We start from the raw sequence: 13,453 nt of genomic DNA on the forward strand, positions 1-13,453 counted from the left end.
GTGTACTCACATGCACTGCCTCATGTAATCTTCATGACAACCTTGTGAGGTAGGAGCTATCGTCTACTCCCATTTTACAGTTGTTGAAACTGAGGCACAAAAGTGTCATAGTTAGAGGCAGGACCAGAACATGACCCACCACTTCTAACCATTCTGCTCTCTACACCACTGTATAGACATGACTTGATGTGTAGCTCCCTCCTTAGCTTGGGGACACACTCATGATACCCTTCTCCATCCAACCTCCCACAACAGCTCCTTCATGCAACAAGAAAAATCTTGGGGGGTGGCGGGGAGAGGGGAAAACGGGTGATGGGTATTGAGGAGGGCACTTGTTGGGAGGAGCACTGGGTGTTGTATGTAAGGGATGAACCACGGGAATCTACCCCAAAAAACAAGAGCACACTTTACACACTATGTTAGCCAATTTGACAATAAATTGTATTTTAAAAAAAAGAAATATCTTGATCATGGTGGTGGTTATAGAGTGTACACATTATAAAAATTCACTGAGATGTGTGCTTAGGATTTGTGAATTTACAGTACATTCACTACTCCTCAACAAAAAAGATCCTGAGGGGCGCCTGCAGTTAAGCATCTGACTCTTGATTTCGGTTCAGGTATAAGATGGAGCCCTACGTTCGGCTCCATGCTGATAGCATGGAGCTTGCTTGGGATTCTCTTTCTCCCTCCCTCTCTCTCAAAATATATTTTTAAAAATCCTGGAAAAGTCACTTAAGAAAGGACTACAAAAATAAAGGAATAAAATAAAGGGGCACTTGGGTGGCTCAGTTGGTTAAGCGTCCGATGCTTGATTTCAGCTCAGGTCATGATCTCATGGTTGGTAAGATTGAGCCCTGCATGGGGCTCCATGCTCAAAACGGAGCCTGCTTGAGAGTCTCTCTCTCCCTCTCTCAAAATAAATAAACATTAAAAAAAAAAAAAAAAGAAATAAAAAGAAAGACCCAAGCAAATGTGAAATCGGTAAAAACAGGCATGCACAGAAGAAACTAGGAAAAAGCCATCACAGTGCTGGTGATTATGAAGAATTCTTTCTGGAACAACACATTTAAGAACAGATTAAGAAAAGATTCCCAGAGCTAACCCACAAGAAATCCTTAGAGGAGACCAGGGTTGAAGACAGCACTACCTGGAGGCAGGATCCCTTGCAAGATGGACAGGAAAACCCCAGTATAGGATGGCTTGGCTACAGTGGGGAGCATGTGGCTAGCCACAGCAGCAGAGACACAGGAGCTCTGAAGGTCCACAGGACTGTCTTTGGGTCAGAGACTGGGGAATACCCCCAAGTAGAAGTCAATGGCAGTGAGGGGCTTCTTCCTTAAAGGACCATGTGATTTCTGCATCAAGAAGTCCAGCCCCATCAAATCCAGCTCCTGTTATGGTTGGATAAGGACTCCACTGGGATCACTCATGTTTCTAGCTCCCCTGTGCAGTCCAAGGGAGAAGGACTTGGCACATTGATTTTGAAGTCTATCCTAAAAGAACAAAGAAAAATCTGAGAAAAGAAGTGTGATGAAGTATACCTCACACTAGCACCTATTAAGATATATTTAAAGAAAATGTGATCAAAACAGACGGTAGGAACAGACAATTCATTGGAACAGACCAGAGAATCCCAGGTATACATGGAAATGTAAGATGCAGTCAGCATTTCAGACCAGGAGGCTAAGAATAGGTATTTTAATTATTAGTGACCAGGAAAAAGAAGTTAAATCCTTAACTCTCACAATTCACCAAAATATGACAAATTCCATCTAGACTAAGAATTAAATGTAAATTAAAAAAAAAAAGAAACCATTTAAGTATTGAGAATTTATGTGAATATATAACTCTGTAGCAGATAAAGCCTTTCTAAGCCTAACACAAAGACAGAAACACACACGAGGCCTAGAGATCCAAATACCAAATTCTCTCCACCAGGAGCTTCCATCAACAATCCCAAGGAGAATTATAATAATCTCTGCCCCTGTCCCCCACCCCTACTTTTTCATGCATTCCCAATTCTGGCTCATCCTCCACCTGCTCACTCTGCCATCCAGGTTAGCACCCTGTGAATCACCTTACACTCCTCCTGCTCCTTCCTCATTCTCCCCCTTCCCAAGGTTACCACTTCTTGGCCACCTCTCCATTCTGTCTTGAATCTGTCCAGCTTGATCTTCTCCAGACTGACCCCCACTGAGGGCCTCATCCTGCCACCCCTGTTACCAGCTCAAGGATTGCCCATGGGCCTCTCTGCTTCCAGTCACAGCTGCCACCTCCAGCCCAATGGTATGGAAAGCCTATAAAGACTACCTTGATTACATGGACATTTTAGATTTATGAATTCTTAAATAGTGAACAAAACTAAAGGGCAAATGACAATCTAGGATAAAGTATTTGTTATATAAGAAAGAAGAAGAGTTAATAGCCTGAATATGTATCAAGTTCTCTCATAAATCAAAAAGACAAAAAAATAACATACACTAAATAATAAAATACTGCACAAATGAAATGAAAAAAAGAAAATAATATACCAGTAGAAAACTGCACATAATCAATTCTTCAAAGAGAATTACCAATGACTAATTGGCCTGTAAAAAGAGTCCAAGTAATAAAATAATTTTTTAAAAAGAAAGCAAAATAAAGAAGCAACAATGAAATACTATTTTTGCTTATCAAATTTGCAATTTAAAAAAATAATAATGCCTAATATTGGAGAGGATGTAGTCAAAAAGATGCTCTCATAGGACTGGGGTAAGAGCCTAAGCTGATACATCTGGAAGGCAACTGGGTAATATGTATCAAAATCTTTGAAAATGTGCATATTCTTTGATCTAGCAATTCTACTTCAAGACTATATCCTAAGGATAAAAATAAAGATGTACACAAAGTCAGTATTATGTATAAGCCACAGCTGTTAGGAACTTAAGGGGCAATAATAAGGGATTAGTTAAATGTTGGTAGGTACACAATGAAATACTACAGATCTATAAGAAGTTTATTGCCAAGGAAAACCATTTACAATGTATTGTTAAGTATAAAAAGCAAGTCATAGAACAGTATGTACAATATGAACCCATTTACGTAATGAAATGTGTAAGGGTATATACATCCATATATATGCACACAAAAGAGATCTACAGGCATGTAACTAAAACAGTAATAATAATACAAACCTTTGTCTAGTATTTTACTATGATTTCTTATTTCCATCTTTGTTCTTTGTATTTCCCACTTTTATTTTTTTTTAATTGTATTTTTTTTTAATTTTTTTTCTAACTTTTTTTATTTTTGAGACAGAGAGAGACAGAGCATGAATGGGGGAGGGTTAGAAAGAGAGGGAGACACAGAATCTGAAATAGGCTCCAGGCTCTGAGCTGTCAGCACAGAGCCCAATGCGAGGCTCGAACTCACGGACTGCAAGATCATAACCTGAGCCGAAGTCGGACGCTCAACCGACTGAGCCACCCAGGTGCCCGTATTTCCCACTTTTAAAAGAAACCCGGTGGTATGATATAGACCTCCTTCTCTACCATCCACCTGGTATGGGGAATTCCTATCCAGCATTCCCACTTGACTCTGAGCATCTACATCCCTTACATGTGACATATATGGTATTTCTTGTGTTCCTGTTTAACTTTTCAAACTTTATCTTGTCTCTTCAATTCTCTAGACCATGGGTAAGAGACACCATGGGTGTCTTACAGTGCCTATACACAGCAAGCTCTTGGCAAATGGCCCAAGAAAGACACGTCACCTCTGTGCCCATGCCCCTGTGGACTGCCAGAGCATGGACTGGTTGGCTCCACAGGTGTGACATTCAAGCTCAGCTCCAGGCCAGGCTTGAGGCTGCATGTTGTGGGACACCTGTCAATCTGGTCCTGTTGAAGTTGCTTATTGTTGCTGCTAATTATTGTGGAGTGATGGGACTGTTTGTTTAAAGCATAGGCTGCTGCCCCCACACCCAGAGGCAAAGCCAATCCTATGGGCATCCTATAATTAATGAGCCAGTAAGTATTTCCTCTGGTGTGAAATTGGCTTTGATCCAACAGATCCCTTCCCACTTCTTCCGCCACCTTCACCCCATTTACAACTTCCCATCTTGGCTGCTAGAGGCCTTCATTGGAGAAGCACCCCCTTCATCAAAACTATGGGCCTAGTCAGAACAGTCCAGTGTCCCTGGTGTCCCAAGCTTGATTCACCAGCTCCTCCTTGTCCTCCTAGGTGACCAAGTTTGCTCTCATATCTAAGGAAATCTGTTACCCAAGCAGCCCAGCCTGTAGGCCAAGAAACCAAAAAAGCCCTGGGAGACTGCTGTAGGAAAGACACAGGATTTTTTCATGCATATTCAATAAGTCAACTTTCACAGTTGTCCACAATTTCTGTGATCAGTACTCACTTTGATCAAACTCTCTGGAGAAAAAAAATACAAAAGCCATCAGACATGGAAGAGTCAGGATCTGGGAGAAAAGGCCATCAACTGCTTTTTTTTTTTTCTCTCTCCCTGTATAGATCTAAACAATCTCTGGTGCTCCCAAGGCTCTAGAAGGAGCAAAAAGAGAGGTCCTGGATGGAGTGCTTGCCATGAACATGTGTAAGAGGCATATGGAGACCAAGCCTAGACTGCCACCATGGAAACCTTGGGCTAGGTATTTTACAGCTCCATGCTTCAGTTTCCTCATCTGCAAAATGGGATGATAATAGTGGAACCTGCCTCACAGACTTGTTGTGAAGATTAAATGAGTTAATGGATATAAAGCACTTAGAACAGTGGCAAGCTACAAGTGAACAAGACGTAAGTGTTTGCCACTGTTAACAGAAGCAGGAGGAGTCATACAGTGACAGCCATATGCTCGGCACTGTCTGCCCTTCTGTACCTGATGGTTTCTCAGCCTCAACGCTATTAACATTTTGGGCTGGATAAGTCTTTGTTGTGAACAGCTGTCCTGTGCACTGTAGGATGTTTAGCAATATCTCTAGCCTCTCTCTACCCAATATTCCAGTAGTATCTCCCAGCTCTCCAAATGAGGTGAAATTGCCCCATTTCAGAACCAGTGGTCTAGTCCTATAAAAGCCACTGTCATGCAGGCACCCAGCTGGCTCAGTCAGTGGAAAGTGTGACTCCTGATCTCAGGGTCATGAGTTCAAGCCCCACACTAGGCAAAGAATTTACTTAAAAAAAAAAAAAAAAAAAAAAAGCCACTGCCATGGAGAAACTATGTCTCACACTCTGAGCAGGTCTGGTGTGGATCCAGGCCTAGAGGTCCCACAATGGAGCCCCTTGTGGTTTGATGCAGGAGCTGCAGGTGGGGAAGTAGAGAGCAGTCAGTTCCGGATCTCTAGGTGGCTGCCATTTTCTCTCCTTGCAGATGGAATGGGAAACTGGGGCCTAGGCAGCATTCTATTTGGGAGGTACCTCACCCATGAGAGACTAAGAGGGTGCAGAGAGAAAAAGAGTCGAGGAGCTGACTTCTTTGGCAGGCTGTGTCTATAGCCTTAATTAGAGGGAGCCCTGCTGAGTCCAGAGGGGAGAAGGCCAGATAGGATTCAGAGCTAAAGCCTTGGCCATGGCAGAAAAAATTCCCCTAACCTAGTAAGGCCTCTGGGCATAGGAGCCTCTGCAGCCCCTCTCTTCTCAGGAAACAAGTGGGCTCTGCACTTGGTTATGAAAAGAAATACGCTGTTCCTTTGATAAAATAACCTCCTGACCATTTAGCACTATTAAAGCTTAACGTGCATTTATTTTGACCTAGGAGTTGCTACAAATGTATTCTATGGTTACATTAGCACAGATGCACAGCATCTCTGCAGGGACCTCACTGCCCGGTTCAAATCCCAGGGTTCAAATCCCAGATCTACCACCTAGCAGATACGTGACTATGGGAAAGTTATTGATCTCTTTGTGACTTAATTCCATCATTTCTGAAGCAGGGGCAATAACAGGACCTATGTCACTGGACTGTTACAAGGGTTATATGAGCTACTATACGCAAAGAACAATGTGGTCAACAAATGCTAGTTATTATTGTGTTCACTGTGTCCTTAGCTGGTAATAGCTAAAAATTTGGAAATTTATGCCAGTCAACTGGTTAAATGCATGTGGCACATCTATTCTATGAAATACTAAGCACCATTAAAAGAAATGAAGTTGAGGGCACCTGGGTGGCTCAGTCGGTTAAGCATCCAACTTCGGCTCAGGTCATGATCTCATGGTTTGTGAGTTCAAGCCCCGCATCGGGCTCTATGCTGTCAGCTCAGGGCCTGGAGCCTGCTTCGGATTCTGTGTCTCCTTTTCTCTCTGCCCCTCCCCCACTTGTGCCCTGTCTCTCTCTGTCTCTCAAAAATAAATAAATGTAAAAAAAAATTTTTTTAAAGAAATGAAGTTGAACTGTATCTAGTTACATAATAGAATTCATTTAATAAGATCAAATTGCTAAATAAAGAATTGAACATGTTACAGATAAGTATATACAGTTTGGGATTATTTGTATATAAAAAGAGCTATACAGAAATACATGTATGTCATTTTATCTACATAGAAAATTTCTAGAAGCACCATCAAGCTGTTAGCAATATTATATCTCGGGATTGGGAATGGAGGACTGGAGAACTTTTGCTTTCTCCTTTGGTACTGTTAAAATTTCCAACTATGATGGGGCAGGCACCTGAATGGCTCAGTCGGTGGAGCGTCTGACTTCGGCTCAGGTCATGATCTCAGGGCTCGTGGGTTCGAGGCCCATGTCAGGCTCTGTGCTGACCACTTGTTCAGAGCCTGGAGGCTGCTTCAGATTCTGTGTCTCCTTCTTTCTCTGCCCCTCCCCTGCTCACGCTGTCTCACTCTGTCTCTTAAAAATAAATAAATGTAAAAAACAGATTAAAAAAAATTTCCAGCTACAAGCATGTATTTTGTTTAAATAATATTGTTTAATTTTTTAATGTTTATTTATTTTGAGATAAAGAAAAAGGGAGAGAACAAGTGCGTACATGAGGAAGGGGTAGAGAGGGAGAGCGAGAATCCCAAGCAGGCTCCACGCTGTCAGTGCAGAGCCTAACCCAGGGCTCAATCTCACAAATGTGAGATCAAAACCTGAGCCGAAAACAAAAGTCAGATGCTTAACTGACTGAGCCACCAGGCAACCCGAAAATAATAATGTTTTTTAAAAGGAACAAGATAGGGGTGCCTGGGTGTGTCAGTTGAGTGTCCAACCCTTGATATTTGCTCAGGTCATGGTCCCAGGGTCATGGGGTCAAGGCTTAAGATTCTTTCTCTCTCTCCCTCTGCCCCTCTCTGCTATTTGCAGGTGATCTCTCTCTGATAGATAGATAGATAGATAGATAGATAGATAGATAGATAGATATCTACTGATGTGGAAACATTTTTAAGATACTGCAATTTTTTTTCAAAAGTAGAATATGAATAGCACAAGCCACAGGAATGAATCTCATTAATAAATTCAAGTATGCGGGAAACCAAACTTTAGTTTCTATAACTCAACTCAATGTTTATGGTAAGTTTCCATCGTGCCAACAGGAAAGTTAATTCTAGGTGTGTCTGAGTTTTCCAGAACACTGAGAAGTGCCAGTCATGGGACAGAGGAGGTGGCTGTGAGGCTGGCTGAGGCCAGATATAATAGCCTCCGCTACTCTGTGCCACCCATGGGCAGCCAGGAATCTTGCACTTGGCCCCACCATATGGGGCTCTCTGAGCTCCTACTCCTGCCTGCCCAGGTGATCTGCTAGAAGGCAAGGTGGGACTCTGGACACCACAAGATCTTTCTCTCCTGTCTCTCCTGCCCCCACCCCCCAGCCAGTCTGGGGAGGGGAAGTCTACAAAGAGTTAGGGGTCTTTCCACTCCAGGTGAAATCCTTCCTCCATCTTGTCTCTTGCCAAGGTATTGAGTCTGTGTAAGAGAATCCTGTTTCTTTCTTTCTTTCTTTCTTTCTTTCTTTCTTTCTTTCTTTCTATTTATTCTTGAAAGAGAGAGACAGAGAATGAGTGGGGAGGGTCAGAGAGAGAGGGAGACACAGAATCTGAAGCAGGCTCCAGGCTCTGAGCTGTCAGCACAGAGCCTGATGTGGGGCTTGAACCCACAAGCTGTGAGATCAGGACCTGAGCCAAAGTCGGATGCCCAACCAACTGAGCCACCCAGGTGCCCCAAGAGAATCCTGTTTCTTCACTGAGCTATTCAGCAAACCCTAAAGTTTTCCTCAGTGTGTAAACTTTTGGCATACAAGTGCCAGAGATACCTGAAACTTGATTCCATTTTCTAATCTGGGGAGCTAGCTCAGGAGGAAATGAGCTCCAAGAATGTGACAGTGGGAAAGGGGAAAATCCAAAGGGAGGAAAGAGATTTATTTCTCAAATATTATGCCAGCCACACATATGTGTAAATGCAGAGCAAAAAGTCTGAATATTCCCGTCAAAGAATTAATAGTGTCTACCAGTAGAGTAAGTTTCAAGACAGGGGAAGGGCTAGAAGGAGAGCTTTACCTTTTTATTTTATGTATTTCTAAACTGCTTTTTATGCTTTAAAGATGAAGTTCTACTGAGTATTGCTTATATAATCTACTATTTTAAATGTATAAATACGCATATATCTTTTGCCTCCAGGCTCACACCTATCTGGCCCACTGATGGGCAGAACCTTGGGGGGTGTATTTGCATGAAGAGTTGAGAGACTAATGTTAGGAAAAAACTCTTTCTAAGGGAAGAAGGCAACAAGCACAATAAGCTGACCCAAAGCCAAAACTTTGCTCAGTGGAAAGGAGGAAATAATTCTGAGCTAAAGTGATAGTTGTGATGTGCACGTATCAGTGGAACCAAACCTCAAGGCTCTCTCTGTAAGGCAATGGGGGTGCCAGCAGCCTCACAGCCCTGCTCCTACAGTAGAGCCAGCTGACCTCATGCCAAGAGGAGTGTCAGTGGCTCCCAGCAGGCGTCGAGTGTCTGATGGGTGTGGCAATGTCCAGCAGAACTGATAGCTCCATAGGGTGTGGCAGGGGCAAAGGGAGGTTGCAGAGCTGGAGGAGGGGAAAAGATAGCTGGGAGTGGGAGGGTGTAGCTGTCTAACCTTATCCACCAGCACATGGGAGACATACACCCTGGGGACGCCCAGAATGCTCTCAGGGTGAGGTGTGGGAAGTAGGCAAGACCTGGAATTCTACACTGGCAGGGAGGTAGGGGTAAGAGTCAGAGATACACGTGGACTAGCTATAATGATGTAATGAGTGCACAGGTGTTCAGGTGCGTGCACAGGCGGGGAGCACAGAAGAGGGAGCCACAAAGTCTACATGGCGGGGGGGGGGGGTCAGGGAAGGTCTCCTAAGTCAACTGACGTTGGTAATTCAGAGTGGGTGGAAAGGGTGGAGGGCATGAGGAACTGTGTGTGCAAAGGCCTGGAATACAAGGGAGCTAGCCAGAGTTTGGGGGAACTAACTGAAAGCAGCTCAGACTAAATACAGGGGAGTGGTCAATGAGGCCACAGATTATGTTCCTTGGTAAGGAATTTGGACTTTATCCTGCTGGCAACAGTGAAACTCAGAAGAGGGCTTTATGCAGGGAAATTAGATGAACAAATTAGCAAGAAAGCTTTTCACCGCTACGCTCCCACCACTCCTAGCTAACTCCCCCTGGTCTCAGAGGGCTGCTTCCTCCAGTTAAGTGTTCCCTGACCACCTCTTGGACTCAGGCAGCCCTCAGCTCAGGCTTCTAGAGGTTCCCAAGCACCTCCTCTTTCCCTTTCCATCACACTGTGTCTTGATTACCTATGCCCTGTACGTTTTTCTTTCCCCTCATACACTGTGAGGGCTGGAAACAAAGAACTATGTCTATTGAGTTCTACATTGTATCCCCAGCACCCCACACAGTGCTTGGCATAAGTATTCCATATGTATTTACTTAATAGGGAAAAAGAAAAAAAAAAAAGCCTATGAGAAAATAATCCTGTGGTTTCCAGCCAGGGCTGCAGATTACAGGTTGGAAAGGGGAGACAAGGGGACCAGGGAGAAGGTTTTTGCAGTAGTTTAGTTAAGGAGTGATGAAGGCCTGACCTCAGGCGGTGGTGGTAGAACTGGAGAGCAGAGAGAGATTGAGAAAATATTTAGGAGGCGGCACTGGTAGGCTTGAGTGACTACATGAGGGAAGTGAGGGGATCAGATAAGGAGAGGAGGGCTCCTGGGCTTCTGATTTAAGCACTGGGTAGATGCCAGATTAACCAACAGTGGCTATTCTGGAAGAAGAGGCAATGTGTTGAGGAAGATGATGAAATCACAGTTTAGACATGTTGACTTTGACATGCCTGTAGGGCACACAGGTGGAGGGGTCCCAGGGGCAGCTGGAATCATAGCACTGGAGCCCAGGATAGACATCAGGACTAAAGACAGAGATTTGGGAGCTGTCAGCCTACAGCTGATTAAAGATCAAGGAGGGGACAAGATACCCCAGGGAGCAACAGAGAAGGGAAACAACAAGGAGGATCCCCACCTATAAGAGGTAGGTTCAGGGGGAGCTATGGAGGGAAAAGGAGACATGAGAGAGGGAGGGAGAAAAGAAAGCAGTATCACAGGGGAGAAGTGACTTTAAGGACTAGTAAACAGGGTCCAACAGTGTGTAGAAACTTAGAGCCAGCCCCAGCTCTGGTCTCCCTTAACAGTTGAGAAAACTGAGGTCCAGGGACACTGAGGTGTTCAAAGCCACAAGCTATTATTGCCCATAGTCACATACATCAGTGGCTCTCAATTATGATCCCTGGAGTCCGGGGAGGGGGGGGGGGGTCCCAAAGACCCTTTCAGTGTGGTCCAAGAGGTAAAGAACATTTTTATAAGAATACCAATACTTTTTTTTGCAGTATTCAGTTTGTTGACATTTGAACTGATAATGCAAAAGCAAAAGTGGGTAAAACTGCTGGGGACCTAACACAAACCAGTGAAGTTATATTCTTCACCGCAGGACTCTGGTTTAACAAAAAGGCTAGCTTCACATAAGAATGCCCATGATAGAATAATAATTACTGATTTTTTAAAAACATGACCCTTGGGACACCTGGCTGGCTCAGTCAGTGGAGACTGTGACTCTTGATTTCAGGGTTGTGAGTTCAAGCCCCACGTTGGGTGTAGAGATTACTTAAAAAAAATCTTAAAAAAAGAAAAAAAACCATGACTCCTGAGTACATCTTGTTAATGGTCTATGCATAAAGCACTTCTGTTACATATCAGGACATACCAAAGTACTACATACATGTATTTGATTGTTTGCATTGAGAAGTGAACCACCTTTTTTCATGAAACATCATTTTATTAGAAAAGCGACAAAAAGAAAAAAGGAAAGAGCGCTGACAAACTGTGATTACTCAGACTTGGGTATCTGCAGCCATTTTCTCAAAAATGAATGAAGTGAGTTTATCATGTCAAGGAAAACTGATAGTATTTTTTTGCCAATGATAAAATTTGAGCTGACAAGTGAAAATCAGAATTATAGAAAACTTGTCCCCACACCATGAGCTTCACAGCTTCCTGGTACTTAAAGACTTTGCTGAGGAAATAAGTGGTAATATTAATGAATGTAATACTATGGATTGAAATGTGTCTACATTTGGAAGATCTGCATAAATCACTGATCCATTATTTTCCAAATGACTAATGCATGATGTCACAAAGAATGAACAAAAGACCCATTCAAACTACAAGACAGATCAATGGAGTTGAATACAGCTGAGGATGAGAAGTTCATTGATATACTTTCAGATCTCACATGGTGATTAACCTTTCAGAAACTGCCATTAGTCCTATTTTGGTGAAATATCAAAGAAGATATCCACAATTATCTGAAAAGTCTATAAAAAATACCAACTACAGGGGTGCCTGGGTGGCTCAGTTGGTTAGGCGTCCAACTTTGGCTCAGGTCATGACCTCATGGTTCATGAGTTTGAGCCTCGTGTTGGAGCCTGGAGCCTGCCTCGGGTTCCCTGTGTGTGTGTGTGTGTGTGTGTGTGTGTGTGTGTGTGTCTTTCTGCCCCTCCCCTGCTCATGGTCTGTCTCTCTCTCCCTCAAAAAAAATAAACATTAAAAAATTTAAAAAAAAATACCAACTACAAATCTGTATGAAGCAGGTTTTTAGCAATGTATCATAAAAGACTGGTAAAGAAGCAGATATGAGAATCCAACTGTCTTCTTTTAAGCCAGTCATTAAAGAAATTTCCAAAACTGTAAAATAATGACTCACTGAGTTTAAAGTTTTTTTTTTTTAAGTTTTATTTATTTAAGTAATCTCTACACCCAAAGTGGGGCTCAAACTCATGACCTCGAGATCAAGAGTTGCATGCTCCTCAGACTGAGCCAGCCAGGTGCCACTGAATTTTTTTATTTTAGACGATATATTTTTATAAAAGGTATGTTGGGGCACCTGGATGGCTCAGTTGGTTAAGCATCTGACTTCAGCTCAGGTCATGATCTCTGGCTTGTGGGTTCAAGCCCTGATCTCATGACTTGTGGGTTTGAGCCCTGTGTTGGGCTCTGTGCTGACAGCTCAGAGCCTGGAGTCTGCTTTGGATTCTGTGTCTCCCTCTCTCTATCTACCCCTCCCCACTCATGCTTTCTCTCTCTCTCAAAAATAAATAAACATTAAAAAACATACATATATATATATATATGTGTGTGTGTGTGTGTGTTTTAATATATAAAGGATTTATTACTGTTATTTTTATATAATTAATAAGTACTTCTAAAGCCTGTTTCTAATGTATGTTTCCATATTTGTATTATGGTAAATATCTATAGCTACAGAACACATAAATAAAGGCATCTGAAGTCTTCATTAATTTTTAAGAGTGTAAAAGGGTCCCGAGACCAAAACATTTGAGAATGCTGATACAGACCACCCTTTCCTGCCTCCCAGTTCTTGGATCTTATTTCTAGTACACCCACCCCTCCCATCCATTTCTCCACAAAATACAGAATTATAAAAACTAAAAAAAAAACAAACCAAAAACGAAACTTAGCTGAGGAACTAAACTGTGAACTAAACAGACAATAAGACCCTTTCCTTCCCTTCAAAATAATGTTCCTTTAAGGGCCAGGTCCTGTTAAATAGCCCTGCCAGGCTAGGCTGGGTTCCTCCAAAAACCCTTCCTACTGCCACCTGTGGGAGAAGAAAGACTGGGGGCGGAGGGCTCAATGGGAGTTCAGGTGTCATCTCTTTCATGTTCAGTATCTGAACATGATGCCTCTCTTCCCCACTCAAGCCTAGAGGTCCATCAATCATTAAAGATGCATTATTTTACTTGCAACTAAGGTCTTCTCTTTAGTTTATAAGCCACATAGGTTTCTTTTTTATCCTCTGTTCATTCTTATGGGTAACTGGTCTTTTTATAATAATTTGTAAGAAAAAGTGACTCTATTACTTTTCAATTGCAAAATTAGTTTTAAAATGATTAAAAGTTGGGGCACCTAGGTGGCT

The 13,453-nt window shown here is 42.7% G+C and overlaps 1 long non-coding RNA gene across 1 annotated transcript in view; it reads right to left on the minus strand.

The window, feature by feature from the left end:
- The window catches only part of LOC115510684, a 103,755-nt gene that overhangs the window by 32,463 nt on the left and 57,839 nt on the right, over nt 1–13,453 (minus strand). The window lies entirely within an intron of this gene.

Source organism: Lynx canadensis, chromosome A3 (assembly GCF_007474595.2).
Source record: "Lynx canadensis isolate LIC74 chromosome A3, mLynCan4.pri.v2, whole genome shotgun sequence".
Taxonomy (NCBI): Eukaryota; Metazoa; Chordata; class Mammalia; order Carnivora; family Felidae; genus Lynx; species Lynx canadensis.